Source organism: Lepisma saccharinum, chromosome 13, assembly GCF_977018435.1.
Source record: "Lepisma saccharinum chromosome 13, izLepSacc3.1, whole genome shotgun sequence".
Classification (NCBI taxonomy): Eukaryota; Metazoa; Arthropoda; class Insecta; order Zygentoma; family Lepismatidae; genus Lepisma; species Lepisma saccharinum.
The window spans coordinates 70,204,926-70,229,635 of record NC_139241.1 but is presented as its reverse complement, the minus strand read 5'-3'; the positions used below and the strand labels follow the sequence as shown (position 1 = coordinate 70,229,635).

At 39.3% G+C, this 24,710-nt stretch overlaps 1 protein-coding gene across 2 annotated transcripts in view; it reads right to left on the bottom strand.

Moving 5' to 3' along the window:
- Positions 1–24,710, bottom strand: part of LOC145997404 (calpain-9-like) — a 219,654-nt gene that overhangs the window by 187,362 nt on the left and 7,582 nt on the right. The gene's annotated exons all lie outside the window — the stretch shown is intronic.

The window sequence follows — 24,710 nt, the reverse complement described above, 5'->3', positions numbered from 1 at the left end:
CGCCTTTGGAGAAACGACCGTGCATGTTCCCACCTATGTTTTCACGCATGTAGCTGGGTGTCACACAGTAATTTGTCTCGGATACAGTCGCATTAAGGAATGTCATGCATATTCAAGCATATATGTTGAGTGAAACGTACCCCCCCGTGTGCAAAGCACTCTTGCACCCAAACGGTGGCGCGTAGCACTCAGTTCTTAAAAGTGCATAATATGCACTGCTACTTACGATATCAGTGTTGAAACAGGAAGTATGGTTGGGTGAATTTGGGAAGGGTTTTTCTGCAGAAAAAAAAAGGACTTACGAAAAAATTCATCGTAGCGTGTTATAGTCAGGGTGGATAAAGATCATGACTAAAAAACAAAAACATTTTTGATGACTTTTTCTGTTTAAATTAGATTATTAAAATTTAAATCGATTTTTTTATTTTTTTAAAAAACACACTTAAAATTGCTTGTATGGTTTTTGGCACCATACATATGGGGCTACATGTTTTCATAGAAAGTTTTTTTTTTTGTAAATGGCCTCTAAAACAGGGATTTCCAACTGGCGGCCCGCGGATTTAATGATGCCCGCTATGCCCTTTTTTGTGGGCCACGAAGCCAGTTTGCAAAATACATTAATTTTATGTATTTTTATTAAAATACGTTTTTACTGAAGGAACGGATGCTCTGTGAAGAAAGGCAATATCACAGGTAGAATTGATTTTGCAGTCAATAATGATCATCAGAAGAATCTAAAGTGACGTAACCACCATGTGAGGTGGTTGAGCGCAGGAAAGTGCCTTCAGAGATTTTTTGCAATAAGGAATGAAATCCATGCGTTTGACTCATCGGACGCAAGACAACTGGAACAGTTTCAGAGTATGGACTTCCTTAAACAACTGGCGTTTCTAACAGATATCACAGGTCATCTGAACGAACTGAACTTGAAACTGCAGGGAAGAAACCAGCTGGTGTCAGATTCAATGGGAAACATAGATGGGTTTCGTAATAAACGGAAGATTTTCAACGTTACTTTGGAGAGGAATAACCTGGTCCATTTTCCAAGCTGTCGGCGGCTAGCAGGAGATGAAGAAACACTGGACTTTTCTGAATTCAGTGCAAATATTAAAGAAATAATGGATGTTTGACTCCAGGTTCAAAGATTTTGAAGAACTTAAAAGCAGCATCCAGCTATTTAGCAATCCTCTTGGCGTTAACATCGAAGAACAAGAAGCTTCCCTCCAACTTGAATTGTGTGATTTGCAAGGCCAGTGTTCCTTCAAACTAGGCAAGACCTTTCAAAGGAACGCTTTCCAAATCTTCGTAGTTTTGAGCAAAGAATGACATTCATGTTCGGCAGCACATACACATGTGAAAGTGTTTTTTCTTCAATGAAGTTCATCAAGAACCGCTACAGAAGCCGACTGGCAGATTCTTCACTGCTTCACCTTCTGAGACTTTCAAATACAGAAATTGAAGTGGACATTCCAACGTTAATAAAAGAAGCAGATCGGCCTCAATTTTCACATTGAACACTTAGTATGAAGGATTCTTATTTGTATGGTGTGTTTTTCATTTCTTTCAATTCATCCATAAGTATTGGGTTTTTGTGAAATAAATTGTAATTGTACAATTTTGATTTGTGATACCATTGTTTTTATTGCCTCATTTTAGAAATTTAGGTCATGCGAAAGTACTACATTTTCAGTTCAGTGCTTACAATTTTTGTAACTTTTAATCCCCCCCCCAAAAAAATGAGGCCCGCCAATCAACTGGTGGATATAATTTTGCCCCTCTGACCTTTTGAAGTTGGTAACCACTGCTTTAAAATATTTTAACAGTTTAAAGCAAATAAAAAATTACACATTTTTCTGTTTCTGATACTGTATAGGGTCATTCAGGGACATCTCGACACTTGGGAGATCCCGACACTTTTAAGAAAAAACCCTCTCAAGCATGTGCTGCCACCTAGTTAACGGTCGAAAAGCACAACTCAGAGGTGCTTCAAGGTCTGTGTGTGCAATTGTTTGTCGACGGTTGAAATACCTGATTTTTGGGGGAAGAAATACCATCCGAAACTCTTTCTGGTGAGTAAGTCATAGTGTCTAAAGACCGTATTATAAGAATAGCATTGAAAACTGATGTATATTTTACCGATGTGTGTAAATTCATTAGATTTACAAAGTGGACGGTGGAAGGGCCAAACACTGGTGAATATCGCTGTCTACTCCAAAGAAGCGTGCACGTTCATAAGAGGCAGTGCTGCCATCTAGTTGGAAAAAATGTAACTCTGGGAGATTCCGACACCATGCTATGGGGAGATCTCGACATGTCGAAATGTCCCGAATCTTGCAATTTTCGGCAATGTCTCGTCTACAAAAGTTTTTGTTTCTCTTTCAGGTATCGGAAATGCCTCGAACATACCAATATAAAGGAATTCATGGCAAGTGGAAGCCAGAGGATATGGCGGCTGCGATAAAGGAAGTAACAGAAAACAAAATACCTCTTGCAACTGCGGCCAAAAGATGTAATGTTCCTAGAAACACGTTAAGAGCAAGGGTGGTAACGGGTGTTGTGTCAAACCGGCAAACTGGAAAAGGAACAACACTAAGTGCTGCTGTGGAGCAACAATTGGTTGAACATATGCTATTGTTATATTCGAAAGGATTTGGTATGACAATAAAGGATCTGAGGGAGATTACTTTCAAATTTGCAGAAAGAAACAATGTAAAACATAAATTTAATACCGAAAAGGGAATGGTAGGATATGACTGGGTGTACTCTTTCCTAGAAAGACATCCCAATTTGTCCATTAGAAAAGCACAAGGACTGTCTTACGCTCGTTCAAGAGGTCTTAACAGAGATGAGGTTCGAAAATTTTTCGACAATTTAAGGAAGATGTACGACAACCTTGAACTATGGGAAGATCCGGGAAGAATATTCAACGCAGATGAAACTGGGCTACAGCTGATATTCAAGCCAGGAAAAACTATTTCTCTCAAGGGGAAAAAAGACGTTTATCACGCCACGACGGGGGAAAAGGGTTCTACCGTCACTGCAATGGTTTGTAGCAGTGCAACGGGAAGTGCAATACCACCTTTTGTGATCATGAAGGGTGTCCGACATAAACCCTCCTATGCAAAAGGGTTGCCGAATGGGGCATGTGTCCAGTTGTCTGAGTCTGGGTACATGACTAGTGAAGTATTTCGTCACTTTCTTGACCATTTAAATAAATACAAGCCTCAAGGGAAAATTCTGCTTATTATAGATGGGCATGCCTCTCATTGCAAGGACCCAGATGTCCTTGAGAAAGCTACAAATTTGGGGATCGAAATGCTCTGTCTCCCTCCTCATAGCACCCACAAGTGCCAACAGTTAGACGTGTCTTACTTCAGAAGTCTGAAACACTTCTACAATGAGGCATGTAGAAATTTCGTTCATCATCATCCTGGGAAGGGGATCACAAAGGACGATTTTGGAGAGATTTTTAAGCAAGCTTGGGATAAATCGGCAACATCAGGTAATCTTGCCAGTGGATTCCGAAAATGTGGGATTTATCCATACAATCCTGACATACTGGAAGACGATGTCTTTGAGTATCAACTGGTCCCTAGTGAAAATGGTGGAGTTCCAATCATACAGGAGGAAGAAATTGCTCGTGGTCAAGATGAACGATCTTCTTCTGGTAGTTCGTTTGCAGAGCTGTCTCCAGTACCAGTGACAGAGAAGGTTTCTGGACGGAACAGAAGGAAGACCCAGGAATCTGTCATTGTAACATCCGCCGAATACATTCAGAAACTTCGTGCAAAACAAGCCACTCCTCCATCCAAAAGGCGTCAAGGAAGGGCTGCACCCAGTACCTCGAAGGATCTCAAGAACAATGAAAATTATTGTGGTGGTTGTGGTGGGTACTACTTCGACGACACTGAAGGAGAGAAATGGGTGGAATGTATGGGGGACTGCGGTAAATGGTTCCATGAAGACTGTGTAGAAGATGGAAGTGAACCTCAGTTCACATGCCAACAATGTGCCTAGTTGAAACGTGGTCTGTGTCGTGTTTACCACGAGACGCGATACATCTTCTGAAACTAGCGACAAGACGAGACACGCCATCTTTAGTCTTTGCCTTCCGAGACGAGACGACAAGAGACATGTTTTTCAGGCGAGACAAGACACTCATTATAGCATTAGCAATGTGTTTGAGTGAATAACTCTTGATATTTACATCTGTTTTGAAAATGTTTTCTTTACTGTCGAGATCTCCCATAGCTTAGGGAGAAATGGACATTTTGTATACTTTTATTTTTATTGTATTTGTAACTTTTATTACATTCATGTCGTTTCCAAACTTTTCAAATAAGTCAATGGCATGTTCATGTACATGTATACAAAATGTAGTCATTAAATGTGCAAAAATGAGTCAGTTATTCCACGATTTCTCTTAAGGTGTCGAAATGTCCCTGAATGACCCTACATGAACTTTCTATGGAAATGTTTGTTGAGTGTATTAAGGAAATTAATAATTTCAGTAACTTTTCTTGCAGTGAAAATAAAACATTCTGGCTGTACTCAATAATTGTAAATTAAAATATATTTATAGTATTTGTAGCTGAAGTTTGGCATTTTTTAAATTTTAGTTTGCAAAATATCAGCTGCCATGCTTATTTACAGTTTAACATTATTAGAATTTTGTATATGTTCCTACACAAAATGTTTTCTATTTCTGCCTAAAGATTATTGAATTTTAAGTCAAATTAAATTTAAGTGTGTTTACAGTTCACACATATTACATTTCCATTCGTATGACCTTCACACCATCAGTACATATATTTTGTTTCCTTTTTCTCCTTCTTAGAAGATAATAAACACCATTAAATGATTACGAGTTTTATGTACTTTCATGAAGAGTGATTCTGATATCTACAAAATCCTTATGTACGTACATTATTCTATAAAATATTTATTTAAAGTGATTAAAATCAGTGATTTTTAAAAAAATATATCACCTGATTTAAATCAACCCACCTTGGTTATAGTCAGTCTGATTTACTCGTGACCATCGACGCAACTGCGCATGCGCCTATTGGACGAGTCAAGTGGCCAAACAGGGGTGGCCGCTGCACGTGGAACGGAGGCAAAGAAGCAAGTTTCGTGTGCCATTTCTTCAGTTCGAAAGGGTTTCTCGTGAGCTGTAACGGCCCTCACAAATCAGAAAGCGAACAATAGTATAGGATCAAACGAATACAAGAAAAATAATGATCTGAACACAGTGTCGCTCATGTTTGTTCCTACTTCCTCTCTTGTGTTTCGACTCGTCCACTCGAGCTTGGTGCGTTATACGCTGTCGAACAGTCCTGATTAATATTCAGCATTACTTGTAATAGCACCTCAACCGTATCTTCTCTTATAAACAACAGGGATATGATGTAAACTAACGAGAAGTGGATGAGGAGTCCTCGCCAACAGGCCCCCAGTAGGGATAGTATCGAAACGAAACTTGAAGAGACGAGGCAACGTCTCGTCTGATGTAAATACCTGTCTCGTTATCGGTCTCGAAGGACTGTACAAATTCTCACAGCGTCTAGAGGTCATTAAGTTCAGTTTGGTGTACTGTAACACATAATGACCTCCATGTAATATCAGAGATGGAGACCTTCAAATGGAGACCATCGCATTATGTACGTGAAGAAAATTCATTTCAAGACTGTAATGAGTTACAGGTATTTGGGAGACATATTTTCCATCGTAGGCGTCGCCAGAAATTTTTCGGGGGGGGGGGTATTGGGCCATTTTTAAAGTTGAATAGTACAAATAATAACTATGAGAAAAAATTATCATGGTTATGATGGTTATTATACAATTATACTATTATAAACTAATATAAATAAATCAATTTTATTCCGAACTTATTATTAGTATTATTACTATTATCATCAACATTATTATATCCATGAGGAGAAAAACTCTTCTACTCGATCCACGAGATGAATTAATATATCTAGCACAACTTTCTTTCATTATTTATTTTTCTTACATTTCGCACAATTAATGTACTGAAATACATAGTTACTTCATTTTGTTACTAACATTTACACACACAAGTTAGGGTAAAATTTTAGTCATAAAGTATATGTTGCGTGACTTCTCATAATACTGTAGATTCTAATTTTTGGAATTTTGAAAATTGTGGGAACTCGATATTTATTCTTTATATTAAAGGGTAGAATATCGAAATATTACCTGGTTCCTGTTTTTCGATGTAAGACAGTTTTTTTCTCAGGTTATTATGTTCGACTAACAGAACTTTATTTCTGTAATTAACTATAAATATAACAAGCATATTTTCTTTAACTTGAAATGAACGTTGCCAATTGCCTAAGGTAAAGGGTGGGGGTCAGCGAAACGGTTCAACTCGCCCTCCCCCCGACGCGTATGCTTTTCATCGTTAAGAACTGTACGGGTGTTTCCAGACTTTTGATCCACCCTGTACCCATTAAATATAGTAGAAAAAGTCAATCATTATTGCAAAGGGAATGGGCAGAAGACAGTAAATAGATGGATTTCAATAAACTCTTCTTCGCTCGACATAAAATATTACGTTCATTTTGATATTCACGAGATATAGAAAGATACGACCGGAAGTTACTGACATCTTACTTCCGGTAAATCTTGGAAATAGTCATGAATGTCTTATCTCGTCCATCTACAGTTCTCATCTGTGCTATGCAATCTCTTTGCTTGGAGGGAGGCCATCCATATAGATAACAAGCGTACCAAATGATGATTCCATAATAATACATGTAAAGCATGCTCAAACTTGATAGACACACAGGAGCGTAACTAATTATTTTCGGGGCTCTTGTAGGGATACCCAGGGAACCATTCGTTCGTTGTAAATCTTTTGCCATCATCGTGCGGCTTCCTTATATTCGAAAACCGAACCTACTATAATAGAAACATGAAGAACAATATCAATTTCGGGGGGAAAACTAATTGCACATCTAAGAAAAATCATATTTAATACTTAATTCTCGGAACAGAGACATATAAACATTCTGTTAAAACTTGTATATCATTTCTGCATTCACAATGCACGCATATATTAAATAATATCCTCCACAATTTCAGAGATAGTTGTGATGTGAACTGTTAATTTAGGTAATACCTCATTCACTTCTTTATTTCGACCCTATCGATATTTTATAGTCGATTTTCGCCACGCTATTCACTTGTTCATTTTAAAATTTTGGCACAATTCCCCTTTCAGTCATTCAATATTATAATTTCGTAAGATTACAATTACACGTAGAATTCATATTTTTTTAACTCATTGAAGTCGATACAGGAAATGAGATTTTGGCTTTTTCAAGATGCACCCACATTTACCCGTTCTTTTTTTTTAAATCCCCCCCTTACCCGCATTGACAATTGGTATTGTTAGAAGCTACCAGTGATGCACATAAATATCTGTCATTATCCCAAGGTGGCTACATAACAGGTGGATAAATCGGACAATTTCGAGAATTTTGGTGTGACGTGGGTTGAAGACTCACAAATCTGCACAAATGATACTTCTTTAGTTTTTTTCTCAATTTAGGGTTTTCTAGTGAAATGTTCATTTTGCATAACGTATTACTGATAGAATAAACATTAAACTTCATAGCACATGATGCCTCCCAACTAGTTCTATACCCACTACTTAATAAAAACAAATCCAAGTTTTAAATAATTTTAATCACTGTGTTTGTTTTCCCATACAACATCTTCACAACAGAACACAATATTTATCATGCGAGAAGGGTAAATAAGATCCTTGCCAGATATTAAAGTCTGAGGGAACTTAATAATATTCGGGTTGAAAAATAATGGTAGGCCAATACATCCTGACGTCAGCACAAATAGGCAAACTTTTATAAATAACAATTTGGCCGAGAGCGAGAGCACGTGTCAGAAAAAAGGAAATGAAAAGCAACTTCGGCACAAGTGGGACAGTTTTTGTACAAAACTGTTAAAAGTATAACAGTATTATTCCCAAAACGTCTAAAGTCCACCATGTGACGTCACCATATTTGTTGAAAATTCCGAATGCTCATACGATATTACATTTTGGAATGTTCTACCAAGGTACACTACAGCAGACAATTTGTAGATCGACCAAAGTTAATGACATGCAAACTGTTTCTATATATTACTTTAGAATGGATGTCGACTTTCTACAACCTTAAGGAAGGTTGGATCAACAGAGTCATTGTTAAACAATCAGACCCTTTTCCCAGACCGGAAATAAAATGTACACCGTGGGATTTCCACATCTGGAATCTGGAACGAAGGTAGCATTCCCAGACGCAGGAAACGGATGCTACGTTTCACATAGTACCATCTTCGCTCTGATCAGTTTCTTCTGCTCCCGTTCGGCTTGCGGATAACAATACTTTAGACCTCTTCTTCCAAGAATTGTTAAGTGGCAGCTGATATATTGCAGAGGATCTGTGAGAAACAGAAGTAGAACATACGTTCCTTCAGATATGACAATTACGTGCGCCATGTTGGATCCAATAAGGAATAGAGTTCGGATCTAGCAACTGTTTGAGTCGATGCCGAGATTTAACTTAGTCTCGTCTCGTTAGAGAATTCACTGAACTAGCTAAACCAAAAAGGGTAACGAGAGGAGGAAACTAGCAGGTGAGAAAGTACGACACAACTAGGCCAAGTCCAACTGGAAAATCCAGCAGGACAAATAGCCTCGTGTTATTTTGGCATAAGGAATACACTATAGGCTCAGTTCCAATTTGTCTACCTGACCATCAAGTGGACTTAAAGACAATGGGGACATCAACTTTTCACAAAGCCAGGATTTTCCCTTTGAGACCAAGACGAGATCTAGACAGGTGCTTGCAACTCGAGACAAAATACTGAACAAGTCAAGTCTCAATGGATCGTTTCGGGACAGTCTGTAATTTATAAACGGTTAGATACAAGACCGTGCGCAAAATTATTCCCATGAATGATGAGCAAGCAAGGTATTTTAACGAAAATATATTGCGTTTCTGTCATGATCCTTTATATAGTTCTCTCGTAGCTATCAATCTCCTGTAATAATTCTCACTTAAATTAATCTAAACGTCAAAAATATGTACATAATCTCACCAACCATCAAATAGGCAAGAAGACATCGCGTTAAATTTACCTCGACAAAAGACGATCGGTTCCAAGCTTTCTGCCCCTCTATCAGGTCCTCCATCTCGTTTGACATAATATGTACACACAGTGAAAAGCCTTAGAACGTCATATATGCCATACCAACACACGAACAACTTCACTGGTGAACCTTTTTTTCCCTTTCTGCGTAATAAACCGATTGATATGCAATCAAGACATCTCCCAGTCACGAAACGGCACGATACATAAAACATAATTGTATTTTATACAGCGCCCTCAAAGACCAAGAACCTCTTACAGTTGGGTGTGGTCCTCGCTAGGTGTCAGGTTGAACTTGGGAAAAGAAAGGTCCGGGCGGGGATTGGGGGGCTTTAAAAAATGACTTAACGAGGGGTTGTCATAACATCAATCAGATACATCAAGCCAATCGCATCGCTCGGAATATTTTGATATAATTTTCGCATCTGTTTGCGTGACAGGCATGAGATTCGGCAAAGCATACAACTCAATGAAGAGAAGTGCTTTGGCGTAGCCCAAATGGGGACAATGAATATTCATGTACAAACAACGGGGTGTGTGTGTGTGTGTGTGTGTGTGTACATATACAATTATATATAATACGAACATCTTGCATCTTTTCCTGTCTTTATCTTGTTGCCAATTCCATCACGGTGGCTAATCTCGTGTGGAAATGAGAAGAGTGGTCAATTATGGTCCGCCACACTCGAACAGTTTCAGATAATTGCATGATTGGTAGTTAGTTCCAGCTGCAAGAACGTTGTCGAAATAATTTTTGCACCTTGTAGCTCGGCCACGGATATAGGAATATTAGATGAGAAATATCCAGCCTGTCAACTTCTTTGGGGTCCTGGTAATTCCAAATCAATAACTTCTACTTCACGTGTATAACTCGAACGTAACTCATATTTTAGTGGTCTTGCATAGACTCATGCGCAAGTTCGGTAGCGATGCTTATAAAATTGAATGTTTATACTCAAGGAATACAATAGAAAAGTATATTCCTATCTCATTCTTATCAATTTGTTTGTATCTGGTATCACTGCTTCCTCATGAGACTGCAAGAATGTACTCCTGGGTGTACTACGTGGAAGAGAGGGCGACATTTTGGTGTCTTTAGAAAGCGTAACCCATCATTGATTTGACTGATTGATTGGGTTTACTTTACTTCGCTTTTCTGCCACTTTTGGCTAATTGCGAAGATGAGGATGAGTGATGATATGATGAAATTGAAGGGACACTCACAAAGAACAGCCGGGATTCGAACCCTGTGGTCGTAGCGCTCTGTGCTAACCACTCCGCCACGGAAGCCGGCCCATCATTCCATTAGCACTTTCTAATCGTTTTTTCTTCTACTTTTCTTCTCTTGGCTTTCAGCTTCTCAGATATAGCCAACATTGAAAATGCACATGTGTGTATGTGTGTGTGTGTGTGTGTGTGATGGTGTGTGTGTGTGTGTGTGTGTGTGTGTGTGTGTGTGTGTGTGTGTGTGTGGTGTGTGTGTGTGTGTGTGTGTACAAATGTCCCCCTTATTTATTGCTTCGAATACGGCATATTATAACAAGTTGATTAATTAGATTAAAATTGTTGGGTACGTCGGCACATACGGCCATTTTGCAGCCTTCCGAAATTATAACAAGTCACAAACTCTGATCAGTCACGCTGTTCGCCAAAAGGGAGAAAGTGACACCTTGCGGCAAGAATCAGAAGCAGAATCGCAACGCCTGATGCAACAGTTCCACCCGTGTGCACCGACCTTGCCAATAAGAAACGGAAGTCCCGTATATCGCCTTCGATACGGTTACTGCGGTCGTCACTTCCGGTTTTGCCTCTTTGGGCGCTGGCCGGCGAACCGTGACGGAGAATGGATGCGAGTCTGGTTAAGAAAAACACCGGATCCACGTGTGATACCTTGGAGTGGGGGAAAAAGTGACAATCGGTAACGTGGGAAAGGTTGTCTCTTTGTATGTGCCGGAGCGACTGGAAACCCGTTATAACAGCTCGACATATTGTTTGGCAGCCGGCATCGCAATGAGGGGAATGCCTGACTTCTTAACCCTTGACCTGAACGCATTACTTATCACGGATTCTGCATTAAGGGGGGAGTGGAGGGAGGTGAAGACTCGTTTTCAGCTTCGCAGATCCCATTCTCGGTCTGGTCTCGAGTTCAAAGTGCATGGCTCGTTTTCCACCTGGTCTCGATTTAAAAATGCATCACTCGTTCTCGGCCTGATCTCGAGTTTAAAATGCATGTCTTATTCTCGGTCTGGTCTCGACTATAAAATGCGTCACTCGTTCTCGGCCTGATCTAGAGTTTAAAATGCATGTCTTATTCTCGGTCTGGTCTCGACTATAAAATGCATCTTCGTTCTCGGCCTGATCCCGAGTTTAAAATGCATGTCTTATTCTCGGTCTGGTCTCGACTATAAAATGCGTCACTCGTTCTCGGCCTGATCTAGAGTTTAAAATGCATGTCTTATTCTCGGTCTGGTCTCGACTATAAAATGCATCTTCGTTCTCGGCCTGATCCCGAGTTTAAAATGCATGTCTTATTCTCGGTCTGGTCTCGACTATAAAATGCGTCACTCGTTCTCGGCCTGATCTCGAGTTTAAAATGCATGTCTTATTCTCGGTCTGGTCTCGACTATAAAATGCATCTTCGTTCTCGGCCTAATCCCGAGTTTAAAATGCATGTCTTATTCTCGGTCTGGTCTCGACTATAAAATGCGTCACTCGTTCTCGGCCTTATCTCGAGTTTAAAATGCATGTCTTATTCTCGGTCTGGTCTCGAATATAAAATGCATCACTCGTTCTCGGCCTGATCTCGAGTTTAAAATGCATGTCTTATTCTCGGTCTGGTCTCGACTATAAAATGCATCTTCGTTCTCGGCCTGATCCCGAGTTTAAAATGCATGTCTTATTCTCGGTCTGGTCTCGACTATAAAATGCGTCACTCGTTCTCGGCCTGATCTAGAGTTTAAAATGCATGTCTTATTCACGGTCTGGTCTCGAATATAAAATGCATCACTCGTTCTCAGCCTTATCTCGAGTTTAAAATGCATGTCTTATTCTCGGTCTGGTCTCCACTATAAAATGCATCACTCGTTCTCGGCCTGATGTAGAGTTTAAAATGCATGTCTTATTCTCGGTCTGGTCTCGACTATAAAATGCATCACTCGTCCTCGGCCTGATCTCGAGTTTAAAATGCGTGTCTCGTTCACGGTCTGGTTTCGAGTATAAAATGCATGGTTCGTTCTCGTTGTTTAAAATCGTCTCGGTCTCGTCTAGCGTATTGAAATAATACTGCGACTAGAAAATTATTTTGTTAAAAAATTACTGGAATTAATACTTTGGCCGTTCTATTATTTTAACGAACCAGGCAAAGGCTAACCTAAGTTAAAGCTATGTTCCCTATGTAATTCAGAATACCATTGATACACATAGTGGAGGTAATGTGATCAGCACCAAGCTCCGGACGCCTTTACCCTCCAGGGTTGGCTCCACGTATTCATATATTAAAACACTGGATGATATTTGCAACAAATAAGAATGCATTTAAAAGTGAAGATGGAGTAACGTGAAATTCGTAGATACTCACGACATGTGGAAGTTGCATTTTGAGCTTGCTGCAATGAGGAAAAGAAAGCATTATGTAATTTCCTTCCATTGCGTAGTTAACTGTCAGGATGCCCTTCTTCTTGTAACCTTGGCCTACCCTCTTCTGTCTTACGTATGTTTCTTCTTAGTTCATACTCGTTTTACAAATTTAACAAAACCATGTACAGTCACCAGCAATAAAGATAGGACACCTAGAACCTCAAATGCTCGCTTCTCTGCAGGGAGTTATGACGTACAAGTTGCCATTGAAAATTTGCTGCTTATCGCCGTGGATAAATTCATTTTTATTTAATTTTTAATTTGTTATTGTAATTATAATTTTATTTATTTTTAATTTAAATTATTTTAAAATAGATTTATCGCCTTTATGGGAGAAATACTTACCCCACAAGACTATTATGGCATTAAGGCTGTGTGGGGGGAAGTATTTCTTTTCACGACTGTACATGTTAAGTAGTTACACCTAATTATTTACTAGAATCAGAAGCATGGGCCATAAAAAGTGTAAGCCATGAATGTTTATAAAAATAATCCCTCCATTTTTAAGTAGCTATTATTAACATTATATGGCCGATAAGCTCAATAACGCGAATTAGAGAGGCTAAACTCCGTACCAGCTAACTGTAGACCAGGCGAACGAAAACAAGTCTCTGCGCAAGTAGTGACGCGAGACGGCTCCACCAATGAACAGTGAGTGAAACAGGATTGTGTAATGGGCGACGGGAGTTACCCGTTCTCTCTGTAAGCGTTGCAGACTTTTGACAAGGATAATACCGAACGCACATGGCAAACGGACCATATTTTTGTCTCCAGGTTCGTACGATTGGTTTAAGAATTTGTTAGGGATATACGAGGTCAGACAATAAAGTAATGAGAATGATTTTATATTGTGAAAAGGAAACCAAATAATTGAACATTGCTTGTTTATTACTAAAAGTACATCCCTCCTGCATCAATACAGCAATTGGCACGGTTGGCCAACGATCGATACGACATCTGCAAGTCTTCATGGGGTATGACTTGAAGATTTGACGTCACAACCTGTTGACTGGTCCTGTGCTCATCAAAAGTGCGTAATTTCAGCAGCAGCTTCACTTTCGGGAACGGGAAATAATCACAGGGGGATAAATCTGGGGAGTAAAGACGATGATTCAACACACTCACTTGTTTTTGGACTAGGAATGTATAGACAATCACTGCTCTGTGGGACCGTGCATTATCGTGGAGCAGGAACAAACTGTTCAGGATACTGAGGTCTGATACGGTCAGTTCTCTTCCATAATCAATCCGAGCACTACGATAGTAACAACCAATTACAGTTTGACCCTCTGGAACAATTTCATTATGAATAATGTCTTTGCTATCATTAAAAAAAAAAACATTGTCTTCACCTTGTCTTTTCGAGCTGCATTTTCTTGCCTCTTGGTAAATTTAGTGACTTCCATTCAGCGATTTGTTAGTTCGTTCAAGGACCGTAGTAAAATGCTCTGTTTTGTCCTCCACAACAATAGAATTCAAGAAATGTTTATTCCAGCAAGCAGTTTTCAGAATGTCGTTCATGAAACTTCATGTTCACTCGCTGCTCCATAGCAATTACGTGACGACACCCTTGCACCTCCTTGACGACATGGCGGCATAATTCCAGGCATGCCTATCGCAAGTTCATGAGGTGTTGCCAGGTTGTGGATTATGGACCACACTACATCAGGAACGCGTTATTTCAGAGATAGAATGCACATGTGGGACAATATAAAATCATTCTCATTACTTAATTGTCGGTCCTCGTATTAGGGATAAAACTGCAAGAGCAAATTTTGACAAGCCGTGCATTTAGCGTACGGGCCAAGGTCTGGACCGTACGGTTGGCAACACTGCGCTTTCACCACTCGATTTTCCTCCTCCTCCTCTGCTGATATTCGCGGCCCTGCTCTACAAATAGCTGGGACAGGGTATAATGCCCTAGATTATTCTATAGTTTACTTATTGCACTTAACTGCTATGGATGTCTCTCTAAGTGTATGTCGCTTCGCTACTCGAGACCAAGTGGTCGAGCGGATTTTCTTGATTACGTAGTATGTGATCTCAGTGTTGCCGAGTTGATGAAAGGACACTCTCAAAGAACACCCAAGCACAGACCGAGATTCCAACCCTATTTCTCACGAGATACGTGTTTTGTTTACATAAGACTTCGATCTTACAATGGACCAAGAATAGATATATTGCGAATAAAATGCCTCAATTGAGAAGATTTTTCAAAATCGGCAACATTTTTAGTTAACATCAAGGCGGCAATTAGGGGGGGGGCAGTTCCCCTCCCCCCTACTTTTTGCTATCTTTGCCCCCGCACTATGCTAAACTGAATATACCAAGGGAAAGTAAACTGTCCTTGCCCCCCCCCCCCCGTTTTGGAACTCAACCATCGCCATTGGCTAACGGTAACAGTCTTCAAGTGTCACTGACGTCTAAAATCAACCTATAAACCAATCATAAGCCATCTAAAACTATCACTATATCTGCAACGGATGTAAGTAGGCGACAGCTAAAAAAAAATATCATCCCATCTACCTTCCTCCCTTCCCCCTACGAGAAAAAAAAATACGATACCAAAAGTATCCGGCAATTTCAGTGGTAGGTTGCAACCGTAACTCCACTTTCACTTCCCCATTTTACCCACAATGCACCTGCATTGCATAAAAAAAACAATGTCGGAAGATGTCATGGCCATTTCGCAACGCTTCTTTTGTCTTTTTTTCAAGCGTCAATGAGAATCTGTACAGAAAAAAAGCGAAAGAATAGGTCCTTCACCGTTAATGCGCACCATCTTGCGGAATTCGCGCGAAACTACAACTTATGAGCATCCCTGCAGTAAGCAACCTTGGAGGTTGGAAGAAAATCTCTTGAATATTCGTTTCTGTTTTGTTTTGTTTTTATGCAGAGTGGATGCAAAACATGACCTTCCTCTTTCTGTTCTCGCTGACGTCACGGGCAGTTGAGAAGCGATTGGCGTGGGAGTTGTTTTGCATTTCCGGAAGTGAGCGCTCCTTCGAAATGCTTAGTGATTGTTTAAGGGTCGCACTTAACGCGTAAGTGTTATGTAATAGTGAAGGTTCTACCGCTATAATGGTATGCGGAATAACGTTAACGTATTGCAGACCAACGCCCGTTCATGAAATATCCAATCCGAACTGGGTTTGCAATCGAAATGTGTTCGACAAACGAGCGTCACAATGTTACAAAACCATTCAAAACTATACTTCCTTGCTTCTTTCATAATTTTACTTCGTTCATATGCCACTTTGCTATTCACGAATCATCGAATTGAATTGTTGTTGTAAGTCCACTTTATGCACAGAGAAGTTAATCGGGACTAGGCCTACAGTGGGATCCGAACCACTTTGCAATGTGCCTCCACCGAGTATCCAACCCGGGACCTCTTGATTACAAGGCAACGACGTTACGACTACGCCATGGGGAGACCCTCAAAATCACGAATCACTAAACACAGATGGACATCACGCAACACGAGCCCCACAAAGTATTATACTGAGTGTGAGTCCAGACACCAGGACCTAGCTAGTCTGCAAGATGCAGTCTATGGGTGTACTACGTCGAAGAGAGGTTGGTGTTTGGGTGTCTTGAGAAAGGAGTACCCCTTACGTGCCCACGCTAAGGATAATTATAATCACCATCTTTGGAGAAGCATACCTAAAAAAATATATAAAAAGAGCATAGGACACGTTTGTTTAAGTCCACATTCAGCTCCAGGTTGCGAAATCTTGGAGGGGACGAGGGGGATTTCCCCCCACCAACAATCCTGGCCTCAAAAATCCCCCCACCATACATTTCCGGGGGGAGTTTTTTATTATAACAAGCAAAAGATAAGCAATTATTTTTAATTTCAAATATACTTTACTAAGAATAATATCGAAAATACACTTATTAGTGTAGTTGTGTGTTCAATGCCATTTCTCTCTCAAGAGTTCATTCACAAATTTACATCAATACGCATAATAAAAGTAAAACAAGAATGCAAAACAATAATTACTATGAAATCTAATTGATTTATATTAACATAAAGCACAAACTAAACAAAAACTCACACATAATAAAACCGCTTGAACTATTTCATTATTTATTAACATCTTTAACCAGTTGATAAAGAAATTAGCTTCTTTGCAATATCTGATATGTATAAAAGTAACAAATTAATTTCCTTTATGTAATTAATAATAATAGTATTATTATTAATAATAATACATTTTTAATTGAGTAATTTATTTTTACTTTTATTAACATTACAAATATGTATATCGTATAATATACACACATGTTTGTGGGGGAGGGGGTTTGAAGATGAAGACTTTCTCCCCCCCCACCAGTTTTGAATGATTCCGCACCCTGTTAAGCTCATATATCCTAATCGGGACTGGGCACTGGGCCTACAGTTTAAAGTGGGATTCGAACCATTGTGCAATATTCCTCTACTGGGATCGAACCCGCGAACCCTTCATTACAAGGCTAAACCGTTGCCACTACGCCAACGAGGAGGTCCATTGGATACGTACAAATAAGGTGAAATACAGAACTGACTTCCCAAAACCTCTTACAAAATTCCCCTTCTTACTCATAGCATGTGTACTGGCTTTGGTATTTATATTTTTTAGCATGAAACGAAGCGTAGGTTTCTTGCCTTAGGCAACTCAATGAGAATCATTTCTACTTTGCATCCAGAGAAGACACATTTAGTTGGAAACAGTGAGTTGTCCCACATAACTCTTCCCCATGTTTCAAATTGTCAAGTAAATAGTAAGTGTCGTAAAGTAACTGTAAAAGTAAGTATTGTTAACGCTACTTCTATTGCAAAACAGTAACTCTATTGTAGTTACAGCTACTTACTTTAAGTTACAGTTAGTATTCTTAAAAAAATAACTGATGCTTGTAGTTACAAGTAACAAGTTACTTACAAATACTGATATGTTCATGAAACGATCCCAAAACGACCCACAAACACACTACCGATTGGATATAAGTCTCTGTAAAATTCACTATCGACTGTAAAGGTGCCACAAATTCACCTTTTTATAAAGGAACAGCGTGTAAGAAAATCACAAGTGGATTATTTTTCGTATTTGACGACTAGGTCTAGTGCAGTAGAAATAATATTATGAACAAAAGACGAAGGCATGCGTTGACTAAAATGCATGTTTTCTTGTTCAATATTTACATTCGGAACCGTTCTTTTTAACCCTTCCCAAAACTCTCGTTAAATATTTGGTCCAGGTAAACCCGCCTTAAGCACTCTCTGGACCCTACCAATTCCCCAGATACATCAAAAGCCTTTTTCAGTCAGGTATAAAGATCCCGCTTGCCAGGTAAAAAAAAAATGTTCGAAAAGAATCCATTAGGGGGAGTATACGTTGCGATATAGTTAATTTCCGTCAATGTTATCTGAAAGTATACAAGACATCAACTTTTTTTTTTCTAGATGGCTCATCGCAAGTTTTCAACATAAAGGTGGATCAATCGGCGACGGTGAACGAAGATTGGTTGACGAGAAATGATGTTATGTGGAAAACGGACAGAAGAATTATAAAGTATTCTAGAACATATTTCACTTTCCTATATTTACATTTTACAGTAGCCTAAATAAATTTTAATTTTTGCAGATCGGTGGAGTTGTTCATTGAGGCCTATGCTTCATGTTCAGACTAACAATTAAGGATCGGATCCACGTATGTATAGTTTGAAGTGAGATCCGAACCGCTGTGCAATGTGCCTCCACAGGAGATCAAACCTGAACCCCTTTCATTACAAGTCGACAGCGTTACCACTACGCCATCATGGATATCTACAGATCGGTGTTCAATTGATATAGCCTCCAAATGTGGAATCCTCTTTAAATATACAGAAGAAAGAGAAAATAAATCGTAACTCTTTAGTTTATTTGAATATGGAGGATGAGAGAAGTACTATTTAGGGAAGACCAAAAGGCATATTTGGAACAGATTTAAAGAATAGCTGGAAGCTATTTAATGGGGTGGATCCCAAACAACTATGAGTGCAACAGAAAACAACAAACCTTGCTGAAACTACTAGGGTACTATGTAGAATTTTCAGCGAAAAATGTGGTTCAACCCTGTTCAAGCCTGCATTTCTCGCTGAAAATTTTACGTTGTAGCCTACATCTCCTGTGTGTGCCTAATTTAATGTACTTGGGAACTGCTGATAATGAATGGAGAGGACATAAAGGATGCGTTTTGTTGAAATTAAAGATGAACATTGTTGCAGTCAATATTTATTGGATTTGCTGACCTCCGTGTCACAAAATGTGATTTTATTTTCAATAACTTAATTTAGGTAAATTCAAATGTAACACTTTTTATACATTTATTCTTAATTGGCAGTTTGTAAAAATGTATTTCATTAGTAGTTGTTTGTTTAATGAATTGTTAATGTTTATTTGCTGTTACATTTCATTTTGCTTATAACTCTTGCCATAGACAAATTGCCATTGCACGTATTCATGAGAATTTGTTTGCGAAGTTCAATAGAAAAATGAATTAAAATAGAGATGGGTAATTTGCCTGATCTCACTGTACTACAATTTCGGTCTAAAATACGCCCGCTAACATTGCAATGTAAACATACTCAACCCTCTAGAACAAGATCTCGTAATACCATACAAGCTGAAAGGACAACAGCATTCAATAAGTAATAATGAAGGACATAACTTCCTGAAGAAAGCGATCGATATCATTGTGTTGGAACATGTATAATAATACTAGATCTCGGCACCGTTGGCTAGAAATCGCTAAGAAGTAGGCGGTGTGAGCCAACAAAATGATGGCGACGACGTCTAAAATACGCCAAGACGTATACTTACAAAGATCCAAGATAACAATGCGACTTTGCAACCAGATTACACCGTTATTATGCAATAAAGCGAGACACACGCACACAAAACCATGCTGCTAACAAGACCGCGTTGCATTATGGGTAGAGTATCGCTTACCGAGCATGCATCATTTCTGTAACGGGATAACTGCTTGTTTCGTATCTTACGTATTAAAAAACAAGGATCCCCATTTGCAACGCTCTGTATCTCATGTATCGAAAGGTATGTAAATCCAGGTAGATTCACTCGCGGATTTTTGTTTATGGACGAGGCATAACATTCCTTAATTACGTCATAATTATATTTCGTATATTTTATTTTTCATTATATCTTTTTGCTTCATGACAAACAATATTTTGTTTTAAAAATTGGATTAGAAGTAGAAATAAACACGTTTTAAAGATAACTTGCTTATTTTTAATTGCTGTCACTGTAGCTGACATACGATATCTCTGCCGAAGATTGAGAGTTGGAGTCCACGCCTTCACCTGTATATTTCATGATTCTTCATCTCTTCATTTTTCATCCTCATCTCCTCGATTAATCTAACCACATGGTTATAACATGCGACTTTAGTTAAGCAGATACAAAAGAAATATTATTATCATTGAAAAATAGGACAAAAGTGCACGTAAACATGTTCAAAACTACCTATCAGAACTGCCTTGACTTGCGCATCAACAGTGGGTAATAATCAAATATACACTGTAACTATAGTCAGGCCCGTAACCAGGATTTTAAAGGAGGGGGAGGGGGGTGTCCGAAAAAGTTGAAAATAAAGAGTCCGAATGCTGATGGATTATTAGATGTAACCACAAACCACGCTGTGTTGACCACTTCTCCATGAAGATCAACCAGAATCTAAATTCGTGCAAAATCTGAGATGTTATTTTCGTAGGTTTCTTCCTACAAGAGAAAGAGAAATGAAAACCTTAATTTGTTTTTTTATTATCTAGTAGATTTCTCACGTATGCAGGGTTGCACAAGTTCGCTGCATTTTTACACAGACCTATTGTTGATCTACATATATTTTCAACTTTTAAGTTAGTGGGGTCTTTGGGGTCCAAGTGCATTCACTTATGAGCCACTGCGAAGGCCTTTCCACCCATCTACCTGCGAACTGTGGTCATTTTCGAACTTCCTCCTCCATTAGTAAACTTTCTGCTGTGGTAAGCATGCACAGAGATATTGAATTTTCATTTGCCGAGAAATTTCTGTAAGTTTTAGGCTGACGGAGGGCAAGAATCACTCCTCTTCACTAGTGCAAGTGTGTGTAGGGGCGCCATCTTTAAAATAACAAAAATGGCGTTCTGAAGCTCACTTGATTAGTGTTGCAACCTCGAGGTCGTTTTGTAAATGGCAGTTGATACATCATGTAAATTTGAGCTGTATACAGTCTGCCTTACAATTTTTATTGGATTTTTAAGGTTTTCATTTCACTCTTTAAATACGTTGACATTAAAACATGTCATGGTTTGAAGGGGGCCTGGCCTACTTGCCCCTCTTGCCTCTGACTTCAGCCGTAGAATATCGATTCACTCTAATGGCGTATATTAACAAACAAGCAATCTGAACCAATGTACAACATATCTTTTAGCTCGGAAAGCTTTTGGTTCTTTCATATGTGCAGATTATTAACTACGTATTTTGGCTTCACCAAAAACAAGGATTACCACATGACAAAGAGATTGCCTAATGCGCTGTACGGCCAATAAGAAGCAGCCATGCGCATTCACGTAACGAAAGCGACAGCATAAGTGGCAGAGGCAATAAAGTCAGTATCACAACTTTCACATCACTAATGTCAAACAATTGAAAAGCGTGGGTGCTAAAAAGATACGACTGCATAAAAAATCACTCCGATAAAAAGCAACATTAAAACCTGACGGTTATAGTACACGAGTCTTACGACAGAGCGTGCTTGTAGTGAGATTAGAAAGGCAGGACTCGGGTATTAATGTCTGCAATATTCTCAATGGTGTTTTGTTCTCCTTGGATCAGTCTTTCCCCATCTCTCCCAGAGCCAAGAAACAACAAGATATATCGTTTGAGATATATTTTATTTTAGATGCCAGATATTTTAGGTGTTTTTTTTTTAAAAAAAAAACTTTACACACAGAATCCAAAGCCAATTGACGCAAATATGTTGATTCAAACGTGCATAAACTGACACTTTTAGAGATGCACTAAAAATACACCAATTTAGAAGATCAAACACGATCATGTCACGTTCATTATGAATACTTAATGTCACGAAGAAAATGTATGTACATACGTACTGTAGTTTCAGTTTATTTACACCATATCTCAGTAATTAAATAAACATTTTCTCTTTTAAATTACATCTCTTCCTCTATAAATATATTATTTATGAAATGAAAACCTTCAATGTGTCTTTCGTGCTGTATATATTATATAATGCTTTCTTCACTCTTCGCATCGCAATCGCTAACCGGAATGTTACATGAAATGCTACATGATTTTTGAAAGCATTTAGGTAGCATTTATGCTACCAAAAATGTTAAAAGGATATGCTTTCGTCTCAAGCGGGGCTAACAAGAGAAAAACGACGGAATCATATCTTCATAATTTCACACATTCGCTCGAACAATAAGACCAAAATGGAAATAACATTATTATTATTATTATTTCTTCTTTATTTCGGAGTCAGAAAAGGGGAGCGTTCAACTCTTTTTTTCACAACCTCCTGTCAACCGTCGGTGAAATATTCCCACGTAAAGATGTTCCGTCTTGTGGATGAGAATGGAACATCTTACGCACAACTCGTAAGCGGTGATAAGACATGTTGTTCAGGTAATCAAGGTCAGAAGTGCATCACAAGATTGCAGCGTTGTGAGAAGATCCTGATTTGACAGAAACTGAACACCAGATGGAATAATTTCGTAAAGTGTGTCAGTATTATTCCTAAATTATGGAAGCCGAGTGATACAGGCTTCAAGAAAAATAAATCTTCGAAAGCAAACAAGTTAGAGCCGTATTTAAGGCTACGTAAATTGTGATATCTACAGTATATTCCACATATACTCCTCAGTTTCACGACAATTATCGTCCACCAATCTCCGCTCACTACCAATGATTGACGCACATGTACGTATACGTCTTGACGAAAAACGAAATGCATTACAAAACAAAATAAAAACCCTACTAAGGTTAAATTGCCAATGGTCTCCCTGCATTTTTCAATTCTAAATGCCACTGCCAGCCCTGGAATGCCCTCCTAATCACCAACGACCCGTCCGCATCAAGCAGTCATTATTCTTACAACTCGCGACTGTTGCCAGCTCATGCGCTGATTAAAATCACCGCTCAACATCCAATCTCACTGTTGTCAGGGCTCTCATTCAAAAATCACCGTGCTCAAGGACGTTGATGTCGGTCAATTACCTGATTGGTCGTTTCTTTGTGCTTCGCTGTCCACAACTTCTGTATTCTCGCAAGCGCGAGGGGCGAAGCCAAGCAAAGAAGACAGGAAGAAGTTGGCAGAAGAATATAGAACGAACCTGACCTTGAATAACCCACCATTCCGGGCAAACCGGTTGAAAAATAACAACCAAATACGCACCACTGTTTCGGCGCTCTGAGCGTGGACAGATTGCACCGGGTTTCGCGATGTTAAAAGTGACTTCTCCGTGTTTGCTTCTTGCACATTGTTTCTGTGCAGTGACTGGTACGATTTAACAACACTGCCTGCTGGTTTTATTCACATTGTCAACCATACACGGCCTATACAAGCCATCGGATCCATCCCACTATTGGTTGTCTTTGCTAGAAGGCCACGCCTTTTAACTTTTAAAGTCACTGCCCTTATAACTGCAACAATAATGTACTGTGTATTTTGTAAGACCACTGCTACATGTCGTTATAGAGATTTGCAGTTTGAAAGGTTGGCAAATGTTTCCATGAGTGTGGGCGATATTGAAAAAATATCGCCACGATATTTTGGCAATATATATCGTAGAGACGATATATCGACGATATCAAATTTCCGATATCGTCCATCCCTAGTGTGGACCAATTCATGCTATATTCAATATACTGGGGTTGGTACCGAGAACGTCTTGCAAAAATTCGAGACAAGGCCCATACTCTAGGCCTCGTTTTCCATCCTCGGAGTGATTAGTGATCGCTCTACGGCGCCACGGATTCCGGGTTCGAAACCCGACCTGATATTGGTATTCTTCGTTAGTGTCACCTTCATCAATTTCATCAGTCATCCTCATCCTCGCGATTAGCCAAAACTTGGGGAGAGGAGAAGTAAAATAAACCAAATGCAATCAACCCTACTTTGCCGATACCACTTTGAACCTATACCAATACTAAACTTACCGATTCCCACCCACAACGATGCTTGGAAATTGTAGAAAAAGTTGTTAAAATAATGATTAATATTATAACCTGTGGCTCGACAGCCCTTGAAGTGCCTAGTCCGATCTCCCGACTGCCAGTCTCCCTTCCACGGTCCTACCTAGAGGTGTGGAGATCTTCAACCGGTAATGGGGTGACGTGTGGTCAGCACGTCGAATCCTTATCCGTTCTAGGAGATATCCGTGTCCGGGTAACGCTACTCACTCGTAGCTCCCCAATTTCCTCACGATGGTGGGTTGCCACCGGTCCTATACACAGGCCGAAGACTCAGAGACTGAACCCACGCGGACTCGAACCCATGCTATCCTGCAGTCGGAGTCCAAGACCGCCCGGCCCAGGAGGACAATGATTAATATTAGTAGGTGAGTATTCCACTCCAATTTTAAGTACAGGGTGGCCCAAAAAAGGTAACCGAACACATGCACAACGGTTCTATATTTCGGTTACCTTTTTTTGGGCCACCCTGTATCAATTTACTAGTTTGCTTTAAAATATTTAAAAATTATATCAGAATATAAGAATGCCTATTATGTAATCACAAAATACACTTGATTCACACAATATTGGTGCAAAATCGATGTAAATGTTTAATTTCCCATAACTTCTGGATAATTAGACATTGCGAACAATAAAAGCACCGGAAAAGTATTGG